This window comes from Oncorhynchus keta, chromosome 17 (genome assembly GCF_023373465.1).
Source record: "Oncorhynchus keta strain PuntledgeMale-10-30-2019 chromosome 17, Oket_V2, whole genome shotgun sequence".
NCBI classification, from domain to species: Eukaryota; Metazoa; Chordata; class Actinopteri; order Salmoniformes; family Salmonidae; genus Oncorhynchus; species Oncorhynchus keta.
The window spans coordinates 45,378,162-45,392,182 of NC_068437.1; positions in this window are offsets into that span (position 1 = coordinate 45,378,162).

Below are 14,021 nucleotides of genomic sequence, written 5' to 3' on the forward strand. Positions count from 1 at the left end.
AAATTTGGCTTGTCACCAAAAGCACTCACAAACTTTTACAGATGCACAATCGAGAGCATCCTGACGGGCTGTATCACCACCTGGTATGGCAACTGCTCCTCCCACAACCGTAAAGCTCTCCAGAGGGTAGTGAGGTCTGCACAACGCATCACTGGGGCATGCTACCTGCCCTCCAGGACACCTACACCACCCGATGTCACAGGAAGGCCATAAAGATCATCAAGGACAACAACCACCTGAGCCACTGCCTGTTCACCCCGCTATCATCCAGAAGGCGAGATCAGTACAGGTGCATCAAAGCAGAGATCGAGAGACTGAAAAACAGCTTCTATCTCAAGGCCATCAGACTGTTAAACAGCCACCACTAACATTGAGTGGCTGCTGCCAACATACTCACTAAACTCCAGCCACTTTCATAATGGAAAAATTGATGTAAAAAATGTATCACTAGCCACTTTAAACAATGCCACTAATTATAATGTTTACATTCCCTACATTACTCATCTCATATGTATATACTGTTCTCGATACCATCTACTGCATCTTGCCTATGCTGTTCTGTACCAACACTCATTCATATATTTTTATGTACATATTCTTCATCCATTTACACTTGTGTGTATAAGGTAGTTGTTGTGAATTGTTAGGATAGATTACTCCATTGTCGGAACTAGAAGCACAAGAATTTCGCTACACTCGCATTAACATCTGCTAACCATGTGTATGTGACAAATAAAATTTGATTTGATTTGACGGCAGAGATGAAAATAAGAGAGAAGAGCAAGAGTGGAAGAAGAAGGATCAGGACAAAGAGGAGGCAGAGATGAAAGAGGAGAAGAAGAAGCAGAGATGGATGAAGCAAGTCAGAAAACAAATGGAACAAGCCAGAAAATGTGAAATCTTCAAACTTGAAAACGCAAATGCTTTGGCACATTTTTTGCAGTATTACTTTAGAGCCATTTTGCAAAAAGGATTCATGTTTTAGATTATTTTTTATTCTGTTCAGACTTCCTTCTTTTCACTTTGCCATATAGGTTAGTATTGTGGAGTAACTACAATGTTGTTGATCTATCCTCAGTTTTCTCCCATCACAGCCATTAACCTCTGTAACTGTTTTAAAGTCACCATTCTCCTCATGGTGAAGTTCCTGAGCAGATCCTTCCTCTCCAGCAACTGAGTTAGGAATGATGCCTGTATCTTTGTAATGAATGTAATGAATAACTCGCTCAAAGCGATTACATTTATTTTTATTTTTAACCATCTACCAATAGGTGCTGTTTACAAGGCATTGGAAAACCTCCCTGGTCTTTGTGGTTGAATCTGTGTTCGACATTCACTGCCTGACTGAGGGACCTTACAGATATTTGTATGTGGGTGGTACCGAGATGAGGTAGTCATTAAAAGATAATGTCCGATTTTCATGACCAAGTTGCCTACTGCTAGCTGGACATAATGCTATGTTAGGCTATCGATGAAGTTACACAAATGCTTGTCTTGCTTTGGCTGTAAAGCATATTTTCAAAATCTGAGATGACAGGGTGATTAACAAAAGGCTAAGCTGTGTTTCAATATATTTCACTTGTGATTTCATGAATAGGAATATTTTCTAGTAATATTTATGTCCGTTGCGTTATGCTAATTAGTGTCAGATGATGACAACGATCCCGGACACGGGATGGGTAGTTACAACAGTTAAGGGGTGAATATTTTCTGAAGGCACTGTAGGAGGGGTTTATGACTTTGTGGTAACTAGTGATACCAGGACCCAATGCCGTGTTTCTGCACATGAGTTTAGCAAACGGCGCCATGACATTACCTACAAGGATGAGCGGAGATTTCTATTGGAGAAGGATTTTCGGCCTATCTTCATACTGTACTGTCTTTGGTGGAGTTTTGGTATAAACGCTGACAATAAAGTCCAAGGTTAACACAAGCTTAGGAGATCTTATACATTTTGTTATATGAGATAATATCAGTCATTTGTTAACATGACCTTTATGAGTTTACTCACTTCTGTCATCATGAAGTGCTTTGAGGGGCTAGTCAAAGACCAGATCAACTCCTCCCTCCCCGACACACTCAACACGCTCCAATTTCGTTACCGCCCTAACAGCTGCCCCCAGGTGGTGAAGGTAGGCAACATCTCCTCCTCTACACTGATTCTCAACATGGGGGCCCCACAAGGGTGTGTCCTCAGTCCCCTGCTGTACTCCCTGTACTCCCACGACTGCGTGGCCTCACACAGTTCCAACTCCATCATCAAGTTGCGCACGACTTGACAGTAGTAAGCCTGATAAAACAGGTGCAGGGCCAGATGGATTACCAGGATGTGTACTCAAAGCATGCGTGGACCAACTGGCAGGTGTCTTCACTGATATTTTCAACCTCTCCCTGACTGAGTCTGTAATACCTACATGTTTCAAGCAGACCACCATAGTCCCTGTGCCCAAGGAAGCGAAGGTAACCTGCCAAAATGATTACCGCGCGGGTCGAGAGTTTCAAGTTCCTTGGTGTCCACAACTATTATCGTCCAAACACACCAAATCAGTCGTGAAGAGGGCACAACAACACCTTTGCATCACTGCCTGGTCTGCTACTGCACGGCAAGCGGTGCGCCAAGTCTTGGACCAAAAGGCCCCTTAACAGCTTCGACCTCCAAGCCATAAGACTGCTAAATAATTCATCAAATGGCCACCAGATTATTTACATATTTACCCTCCCCCCGTAAGTTTTTACCTTAGTTAACTTGGTAAATATTTTCTTAACTCTTTCTTGAACTGCACTGTTGGTTAAGGGCTTGTAAGTATGCATTTCACGGTAAGGTCTACACAGGTTGTATTCAGTGCAAGTGACAAATAAAGTTTGATTTGATTTAATTACCAACAACGACAAGATGGCCCACAGGGAGGAGGTAGGCACTCTGACGGCGTGGTGCCAGGTAAACAACCTGTCCCTCAACATCAGCAAAACAAAGTAGCTGATTGTGGGCTTCAGGAGAAACCTGGCTGGGCACACCCCCATCCTCATCAACAGGGCGGACACATCTCCGTGGAGCTGAAATGGTCAAACCGCTTTGGACGCAGTCGTGAAGAAGGCACTACAGCGATTCTTCAATCTGAAGAAATTAGGCCTGTCCACGCTGGCCCTCATAGTGTTATACAGGAGCACCATTGAGAGCTTAGTGTTGGGCTGCATCACAGCCTGGAACGGCAACTCTACCGCTGCGGACCACAAGGCAGTACAGAGGGTGGTATGCTCAGCTGAATGCACCATTGGGTGCCTTTCAGAAAACCTACAACACCAGGTGTTGCGAGAAGACATGGCCTGTTCTCCCCGCTTCCATCTCTCAGATGCGGGCAGTATACTGTATGAGTGTCATGGCAAAAACTGTAGAACTGGCCAATAGCTTCTACCCCCAGATCGTCAGGATGCTGAATAGGCAGTTACCTGCACCCCTCCTCTATTTAAAGTTATATTTGCCTAAAAGCCTTAACGAGTTTAAATTGCGATGGCCCATGGTTATTGTAAGCTTCTACTGTAAACACAACGCTCAACAGCTCTGTTTAGTCAGACCTGTGTGCATGGATAGAGTTCGTCTTATTTGTGGTTACTATAACTAGAGTGGATAGCTTAACAGACATCACTTTCAAACTGGCCCATGGTGTGTGGTCAGTCTCTGTCATCATCGTTGTCTTAAAATAAAAATCTACAAACTGTATGGGGTGATCTTGATAAGCTCTGTGTGTCTGGTTTTCTTTAGATAACAGCCACACCACAACCTACCACCCAGGAGAAGTGACTGTGACGTGAATCCACAGGTAAGCTGTCCCATTGATAGACAGAGTGTAATAGCTGGAGCATGAGTGATGATCGCAAACCTAGATGTGTAGAATATAGAAGCCCTTGTTGAACCTGGCTACTGTATGTCCCTCTAGCCTTCTCTTCTCTGTGTCTCTGTCTGAATGGAAATCCTTCTCTTATACAGTGAAGTGTTATGATACGAATGCTGTGTTGATATTCTGAAATTAGTCTGTTCTCCCATTAATTTATCTGTGCCAGATACTAGGAATTTGTTGTTGACAATATTTAATATACAGTATTACAAAACAGCAACCATATGATTGACAGCTAGACTTTTAATACACCTGGGAAAGAGATTAGGATAATATTCCCATTTAAATTACACAATACATTACCAGAATGTGCCTGAAGAAAGAGAGAGTACTTTTCATTTGAAAATAAGTCAGTAACCTGGAGACACTAAACACATATTGATTGAGCATAATGAAGCCTGAGCAATGTGAAAACTCTTCTCCTTAAGGAGTCTCTCTAAGTACATCATAAGCATGACCACACTCCTTATTGCTGCCGGGGGAAATGGTGCTGTTGATGATGTGTATGTGTGTGGTGTCGGTATGTGTGTGTGTGTGTGTGTCGGTGTGTGTGTCGGAGTGTGTGCAGGGGGAAATGGTGCGGTTGATGGGCATGATCATTTGTGGCTCATATGCAGTTTCTCAGTTTATAAACTACAGATGGGTTGAGTAGATTAGTGATGGTATTTTCACACTTTTAAGCATCCCTTACTAATGCACTGCAATGTACTGTTAGGTTACAGTTGGGGAGGAGTATGATGTAGCTTGCATCTTATAAGCACTGTTGTATGGAATGAGAATCATATTAGTTAAAGGCCATAAATGCATGTGGTATGGTGGTGATCCATTTCTAAACAGCAGTTATATAATATGATATGCATTCATTCTGGTTTTCTTTATCCAGTAGCTTGACACCAGCTGGTGACCCAACATGTGTTTTTTTGTATGACCATTTTAATTACCTGGAAACACAATATAATTCAAATGTACTTTTTATGTCTTAAAGGTACAGGTACTGTAATTGCCAAAATAAAGGAAACACCAACATAAACCATCTTAATAGGTCATTGGGCCACCACAAGCCAGAACAGCTTCACCGTGCATTGGCATAGATTCTACAAGTGTCTGGAACTCTATTGTAGGGATGTGACACCCTTCTTACACAAGAAATTCAATAATTTGGTGTTTTGCTGATGATGGTGGAGAACGCTGTCTCAGATGCCGCTCCAGAATCTCAGCATCTTTATACATGACCCTAAGCATGATGGGATGTTAATTGCTTAGGAATTGCTCTTGGACCACACATGTGCAGAAGCACCTGCTGTCAATATACTTTGTATCTCTCATTTACTCAAGTGTTTCCTTTATTTTGGCAGTTACCTGTATGTAAACAACTTGTGAGGACAAAGTTGAAGATGCACAGTTCCAATTCATCATCTAATTCCCCCACAGTCTCTGTGGTAGTGGTTCTTTTGTGAAGATAATTCTGCAGATGAAAGCAAAATCTCCTCTCTTTTTTCATCCTTCTTTATTAATTTGCTTAGCCTGGAGGGCAAATGACAAGAGGTTACTTGTAAGACAGTGTGTTTAATTAATTCGAAAAATACATTCCTTTTAAAAATAGTTGTTGAAGTATAAACTGTAATCCTTGTTAGCTGGACTCAACTGTAATTACTACCCATGGGATTTGTGTATTAAGCATGGGAAATGTCGGGGCATTGTCTGTGTTAATGAAAGGACTTCACTGTAAGGGCTAATGGTTACTATGACAGCACTGCCAGGGAAAGAGAACTGGGATATACTATAGTGTTATAAACAAGAACGAGGCTTTTAGCCTAGAATTCAAAATGTGTGTGAGTGTGTGCTTGCATGTGTGTGTGAGTGTGTGTGTTTCCGTGTAATCCTTATATGCACACGTTTGTATCTGTGTATGTTTTAACCTCTGTGTCTTGCTCTCCTTTGGCAGGCGACTCCGTGCCCTATGACAGCGTCTTCTTCAGGTCTTCAGGAGTCCCAGCAGGGTTTGGAGGGAGAGTCAAGGCCTCCAGAACATGGCCAACAGCCAATGACAGCGAAACAGTTCCAAGACTGGCGGAATAGTCAAGGTAAGAGTTCAGCACCAGACTAGGAAACATTGCAAGGTCTAGACCGGGGTCCAGCACAAATCCAGGAAAACACTGTAGTGTCTTGACAAGGGTTTAGCGCAAGGCCAGGTGAGATCATATAGTCTAGATCAGGATACAGCTCCAGCACAAGACCAGGACAGTCTGAATCAAAATGACTCACATCAAGTCCAGGATAAAAATGGTTCACTGGGCTCAGAGAAATTCTCTACAGAGGAACAGGATTCTCCAGGAAATGCCCAGGACCAGGATTAGGATCCACTGGGGAACCAGGACTATCAGTGTAATGTAGCCCTGAAGCAATGCACACCTCAAACCTAGAAAGGCTCGAGGGAGATCTAGGCAGGCTGTGTAGTGTGAAACAGGATCCATTACCACTCCCTGGACAGGACCACGACAGGCATGAAGTCACCATTCCCAGCCTGCTATCAGATGAGAACCAGAAACAGGCACAGGACTCTAACCATGATCTTGCTGGAGATAAGAATGTACCATACTGCACTGATTAATCCCCAAACCAGGACCAAGAGCAACTACTGGGATCACACCAAGACCAGCAGAAGGTCGTCCCAAATGGGCCACTCAACCTAGACCTGGACCTGACCACAGATGATGCGTAGGGGGAGAAAGGGGGCTGCATCCCAGCAGTGGTGATCACCCAGGCAGAGGAGGTGAGTAAAGCTACAATACCTGATGGGAAATAATATCTCTAACACTCATTGATATTCATGGGTTTCAACTGTAGTTCCACACCACTCTCTAGCTATACTGCCAAAATGTCTTCTCTTCCTCAAACCCTTTGTTTTCCCAACTCGCAGGTAGCCCTTTCTTCTCCGTAGTTGCCTGCTTTGTTCTTTGTTTAAACTATGTCTCTGATCATGTTCAAAGCCCAGCTTTTCTGACAGCTTTTCTTTCTCTCACCCACTCTCTCTTTATTCTTTCATCAAACCATTTTGATTTTTTCTATTCAATAGAGTTTCTGCATTGTTCATATATTACCTGTTTTTATAGGTTTTGGTTGGTAATTAGGCATTCATGTCCTGCTTCCACTCAACACAATGTTGATTAGAGATGATCTGAATGTCTTCAATAATATTTGTTCAACTGCAGATGGTTCTCATATTAAGCCAATGCTCCTTCTTTCTGAATCACAAAGCCCCCTTTTAGTGAATAGACTGAGTTCATAACAAGGGACATTTAGGTAAGGACATACAAGTTGGTTGATTTTCTCTTATCCAATCACTAAACCTTCCATATTGGTTCATTTTGAACATAACACTTGGAAAATGCTAATATTAGTCTCATGACTTGAATGGGATTTGTGCCACAAATACACAAACTAAACCGAAGCAGGGATTGCTGTCATACCTTGTCCATAGACTGCTTACAGGGTAAAGAAACCAATATAATTTTGTCATTTGGGTGAACTATCTCTTTAAGCCAAGCCGGAGGAATCAGAGGGGGTAAATGTGAGAATTTAACTCTCTTGCAGCCAGCGCTCCTATGATAGAATCCATTACCCGCTCTCATGTGTACATGTTCAGTGATCCAAACCGTCTCCAAATAAGTTTCCCTCACAACCTCTCCCTCACACACGGCAAGCTTAAACCAAATTGACTTTACCGATCTGAATTATGAAGATACCGATATCATGCATAAAGTTATTTACCCCTCTGAAGAATTGGAATAAGTAATTTCCTCAGATGGCGATACGGGGAACTAATATGAATGCAAATAGGATTAGAGACTGCATTAGTGTCTGATAAACAATTTACAGGCCTCAGTGTTCGCTGGGGAATACACAAACTCCTGGCTACACACACACACACACACACACACACACACACACACACACACACACACACACACACACACACACACACACACACACACACACACACACACACACACACACACACACACACACACACACACACACACACACACACACACACACACACACACACACACACACACACACACACTCCTGGCTGCACAGGAGGGAATGGGGAGATGCCAATCCGAAAAGAGAGAGGGTCCGTTCTAGCTATTCCTCTCTTTAGACCTCCTTATCTCCATTAACCCCTTGAGACCCCAGCATCATTAGAACTAGATCAGACCATGCTGTTACATTCTAGCATGACAAACAATCTAGCATGAAATATAATTCTAGCATGAAATACACTATCTAAAAATTGCAATGTCTTTCGGTTGCCCTTTTTTGGCATAGGTATTCTGATATTTCCCATGATATTTTAGTGCTGTTTTTTGTTGTTGTCCGAATAAAGTCATTTTTTCATAAAGCTACTTCCTTCCTTCTGCTTACAATGTTGCAAGTCGTCCCCCAAATTTTCAACTCATTGACTTCTGTAAGGTTTGCTAAGGTTTGCTAAAATTGAGTTTGGAATGCCATAATGTTCAACATACAGTTGAAGTCGGAAGTTTACATACACTTACGTTGGAGTCATTAAAATTTGTTTTTTCAACCACTCCACACATTTCTTGTTACAAACGATAGTTTTGATAAGTCGGTTAAGGACATCAACTTTGTCCATGTAATATTTTCAACAATTGTTTACTGGCAGATTATTTAACTTGTAAATCACAATTATAATGAGTCAGAAGTTTATTTATTTTACCTTTATTTAATAAGGCAAGTCAACCTTCTGGTTACACGGTCTAACCACTAGGCTACCCTGCCGATTACACACACTAAGTTGGCTGTGCCTTTTAAACAGCTAGGAAAATTCCCGAAAATGATGTCATGGCTTTAGAAGCTTCTGATAGGCTAATTGCCATAATTTGAGTCAATTGGAGGTGTACCTGTAAATGTATTTCAAGGCCTACCTTCAAACTTAGTGCCTCTTTGCTTGACATCATGGGAAAATCATGAAGAAATCAGCCAAGACCTCTACAAGTCTGGTTCATCTTTGGGAGCAATTTCCAAATGCCTGAAGGTACCACGTTCATCTGTACAAACAATAGTATGCAAGTATAAACACCATGGGACCACACAGCCATCATGCCACTCAGGAAGGAGACGCATTCTGTCTCCTAGAGATAAACGTCTTTTGGTGTGAAAAGTGCATGTCAATCCCAGAAAAACAGCAAAGGACCTTGTGAAGATGCTGGAGTAAAAAGGGACAAAAGTATCTATATCCACAATAAAACAAGTCCTATATCGACATAACCTGAAATGCTGCTCATCAAGGAAGAAGCCACTGCTCCAAAACCCCCATAAAAAAAGCCAGTTTGCAACTGCACATGGGGAAAAAGATCCTACTTTTTGGAGTAATGTCCTCTGGTCTGATGAAATAAAAATAAAACTGTTTGGGAATCATGACCATCGCTATGTTTGGAGGAAAAGGGGGAGGCTTGTAAGCCAAAGAACACCATTCCAACTGTGAAGAACGGGGGCATCATGTTGTGGGGGTGCTTTGCTGCAGGAGGGACTGGTGCACTTCACAAAATAGATGGCATCATGAGGAAGGAAAATGATGTGGATATATTGAAGAAACATCTCAAGACATCAGTTAATGCTTGGTCGCAAATGAATCTTCCAAATGGACAATGACCCCAAGCATCCTTCCAAAGTTGTGGCAAAATGGCTTAAGGACAACAAAGTCAAGGTATTGGAGTGGCCATCACAAAGCCCTGACCTCAATCCTATAGAAAATTTGTGAGCAGAACTGAAAAAGTGTGTGCGAGCAAGGAGGCCTACAAACCTGACTCAGTTACACCAGCTCTGTCAGGAGGAATGGGCCAAAATTCACCCAGCTTATTGTGGGAAGCTTGTGGAAGGCTCCCCGAAACGATTGACCCAAGTTAAACAGTTTAAAGACAATGCTACCATATTCTAATTGAGTGCATATAAACTTCTGACCCACTGGGAATGTGATGAAAGAAATAAAAGCTGAAATAAATCCTTCTCTCCATTGTTCATTTCACATTCTTAAAATAAAGTGGTAATCCTAACTGACCTAAAACAGGGACTTTTTACTGGGATTAAATGTCAGGAATTGTGAAAAACTGAGTTTAAATGTATTTGGCTAACGTGTATGTTAACATCCGACTTCAATTGTATGCTTGATGATGTGTGTGATAAGTTTGTAAAGCAACCATTGCAAAAATTCTCCATTTAACTTTTTAAGACTCAAGATGGAGATGAACAAATAGTAAAAGTGAATAAATAGTAAAATAAATAGTAAAAGTGAAAGCCAGACAAAACAATGTCAAGACAAATTTCAACAACAGAGGAGCTTAGCAATAGCCCCGAGGTGTACATTTGCTTGTCAGAGTTCTCTTCCCTTTTTGTGCTACCTGGCCGCCAAGGCATTGCAAATCACTGTTCTCCTTCCATTGCCAATGATTGGGTGACATCCTGTATGTTTTCAACTCAGCTGGCATAATCATCTCCTTCCCCTCCTTCTTCATCCCCATACTGCGCTAAGTGCCCTTCACATCTTGGGTATCATACTGCATTCACACTTCATTTGTGTGTCCTTGTTAATGGTCTATGTGGTGGTATTTGAGTAATGGGGAAATTTTGATGTACAGCATTTGTCAGTCACTGTTACCAATTAGAGTCCCCCTGTGTCATATATGTAGGAATGTCTTCCATCTTGTTTTCTAGTGGCATTTATCTTCCCAATATAAACCCAGTGGATAATTTACATAATCTCAGTTGTGTATTAAATAGAATTGACGTACATGACTGCAACTCATATCGTAACCGCAGATTTAAACAGAACATTTCACGAAACTTGCTCTGTAGCTTTCCTGCAGTCAAATGACCAACTCGCCCTCTGTGGTCTCATGGGTGGAATGTTAGTCATATTTTTCATAATTTCATCATTAATAAACCTTTTCTTTTTTTTATGCCGAAAATCTAGTGTTTCCATGTCAAACGATTTCGTTATATTTTAGTCTTCTTTGATGCATATAAAGTGTAATATTGGGATGCAAACTCAAAATTGAATACATTTCAACTCTACATTTGACATGATACATTTGTCTTCTATTTTTTAAGTCCATAACCTTGTGTGTGAGGTGTATACTTTTGTTTCAAAGTAGATTTGTCTAGGACTACCCAGAATTGCGGTCTAAGGCACTGCATCGCAGCGTTGTCCGAGTTAGGGAAGGGTTTGGCCGACCGGGATGTCCTTGTCCCATCGTTCTCTGGGGACTCCTGTGGTGGGCCGGGCAAATTCACGCTGACTTCGGTTGCCAGTTGTCTGGTGTTTCCTCCGACACATTGGTGCGGCTGGCTTCCGGATTAAGATTTGCAGCGATGGAACAAGACTGTAACTACCAATTGGATATCACAAAATTGTTGGAAAGTATAAAGCACAAAAATAATTTAAAAATAAAAACACTACTCAGAAACCCTCTGTGTAACCCAGATTTAGTCCACTGCAGGTACAATATTTTAGCATTAGGAAAATAACATTCTGTTTGTGTGCCTGGTCATCATTACATGCCATGAAAACTGAATGGGCAAATGGCAAGTACTATACATCTTTTTCACTCATTCACCAAATGTGGATTTTATATCACTGTATTGTGCCATATCCCTATTTATGCCTAGTTCAAACTCTGAAGGGCCAAGCTTTTAAACCAGTCTTTGGTGTATGCTACTCAGATCCCTACCAGCCGCTTGGCAAATACTTGTGTTTTTCATTACTTTAAATCAGATTATTAGATCTGAATGAAAAGGCAGACATGGTGTCTCTTTTCAAATGGTGTCATAATTATGGAACACAGTGACACTTGAGCACATAGACATGATTAACTGAAATCAAACTGATTGGAGTGATGATAGCCTCTGTGTGTTTAGCCTCAAAAATGTTTAGTGCATTTTTACTCTGTGTTTGAACAATGGTTCTGTGCAAAGTGTAAATGTGTGTGTGTGTGTGCTACAGCCTCGTCTGGATAATTAGTTCTCGTGGGACAGCAGTCTGAACAGCTAAAGGACAATCACACCACTATGAGATGTTTAACTGCTGCCCGCTGCCTCTGTCTTTTACTGCAGCCTAATTGTTTTCTACAGGCCAGTCAGGCGCTTCATTTTGTACCTTCATAGGAATGACTGACTCTCACACAAGCAGACCGACTGATATTTTGTTGAATTGTAAAAACTATCTTATATGATGATTCAGTGGCTCACTAAAGCACATTTGAAACACAGGGATCTTATTGGAATTGATAGTGGTAGGTTGTATAATGTTGAGTGCCGACGGTGGCCCACTCTATAGTTTCATTTTGGTAATTGAGTTATGCATTCATTCAAGACAAACACAATTTTGTGGACTTGTGTAAGAGATGTTTCAGATTTGCACAGCCTAGCATCTTGAATTGAAGTTCATATGATATGAACCAATGTTAGTCGCTTTGGATAAAAGAGTTAAAGATATCTGAGCAGGATTTGAATAGAAGATCTCATTCCTAGTACTATCCCCAGTCCCAGTCTCAGCGATTAACAAAACATTCATGTCTCACCTCAGAGCTATCCAGTTTCATTATCGCAGAAAGAAGGAGCGCTTTATCCAGAGGTCGGAGGTCAGGCAGGAATATGGAACCATGGCACCACTCAAATGAGCATCCAGGCCATATCGTTGTTTCAAACATCAGGCAGAGCGCTCGTCTAATCATAATTCCCCTGACCTTGGTGACTGTCGGAGGCTTTGACAACATGGGTCCATGGTACAGAACAGAAGCTCTCTTTCACAGCCGCCACCGCCGATGCCAAAATGGCTCTTTCATTCCTCAAACAATCATATGCTAGAGCCTCTGAATGTAAGGGTAGATGACATAAGCCTGTCTGGTTTGAGATAAGTGCTTTATTCTTAACTCCAGAAGTGTGGGGTCTGACCCTAGTGTATGTTCTGACATATGTTATTTTCTTCTTTGAATCTCATTTAAGCCCCATTTGAATATGCTCATCACTGCTGCAGCCCTGTTGTCGAAATCTCAATTAATCTCTTCACGTCTCAAAGATCTTTCATCAGTTACCAAAAGAGATATTAGTGTTTTTTTCAGGGTGGAATCATAAACTGGAATCCTCAACAAAGAAGAAATCCCTACTGTTGATACACTTGCTTCATAACATATTTTATGTTGATACATCTTCAATGTATAACTTGGAGGATAGTGTCTTCATGATGCCTTTTGTAGTTATACAACACCATAACCATGGGAAGTAAGGGTTCTGAGAGTTCTGCAGCACCCCTGAAAAATCTGAATAATAACAACAACAACAAAAAATATATATATATATTTTCTTGCAAAAGTAGTGCCCTGGGCCTTTAATAGTCCTGTATTAGCGGCCCGATAAAGCCATCTGCAGCGCTGGCAAAAACATCTCCTCCCTGCCCCTGTCCCCGTTGACATTTTGTTGTGTTACAGTCTGAATTCAAAATGGATTACATTATATATTTTTAACCCATCTACACACAAAAGGGAAAAATGGTGCCGGAGAAGAAGGCTGATGTTTTACGTGTGCCCAACCGAATGTGTTTTATGTTCGTTTATTTGCATCTTTTGTAACTTAGTTTTTTACTTATTTTGCATACCGCCCCAATAGATCCACAGATGATCAAATCAAATTTATTTATATAGCCCTTCGTACATCAGCTGATATCTCAAAGTGCTGTACAGAAACCCAGCCTAAAACCCCAAACAGCAAGCAATGCAGGTGTAGAAGCACGGTGGCTAGGAAAAACTCCCTAGAAAGGCCAAAACCTAGGAAGAAACCTAGAGAGGAACCAGGCTATGTGGGGTGGCCAGTCCTCTTCTGGCTGTGCCGGGTGGAGATTATAACAGAACATGGCCAAGATGTTCAAATGTTCATAAATGACCAGCATGGTCGAATAATAACAAGGCAGAACAGTTGAAACTGGAGCAGCAGCATGGCCAGGTGGACTGGGGACAGCAAGGAGTCTATTGCACTCAACACTGCACTCAACACTGCCCTTTCCCACCTGGACAAAAGTAACACCTATGTGAGACACCATAGTGCCCTCAAAGC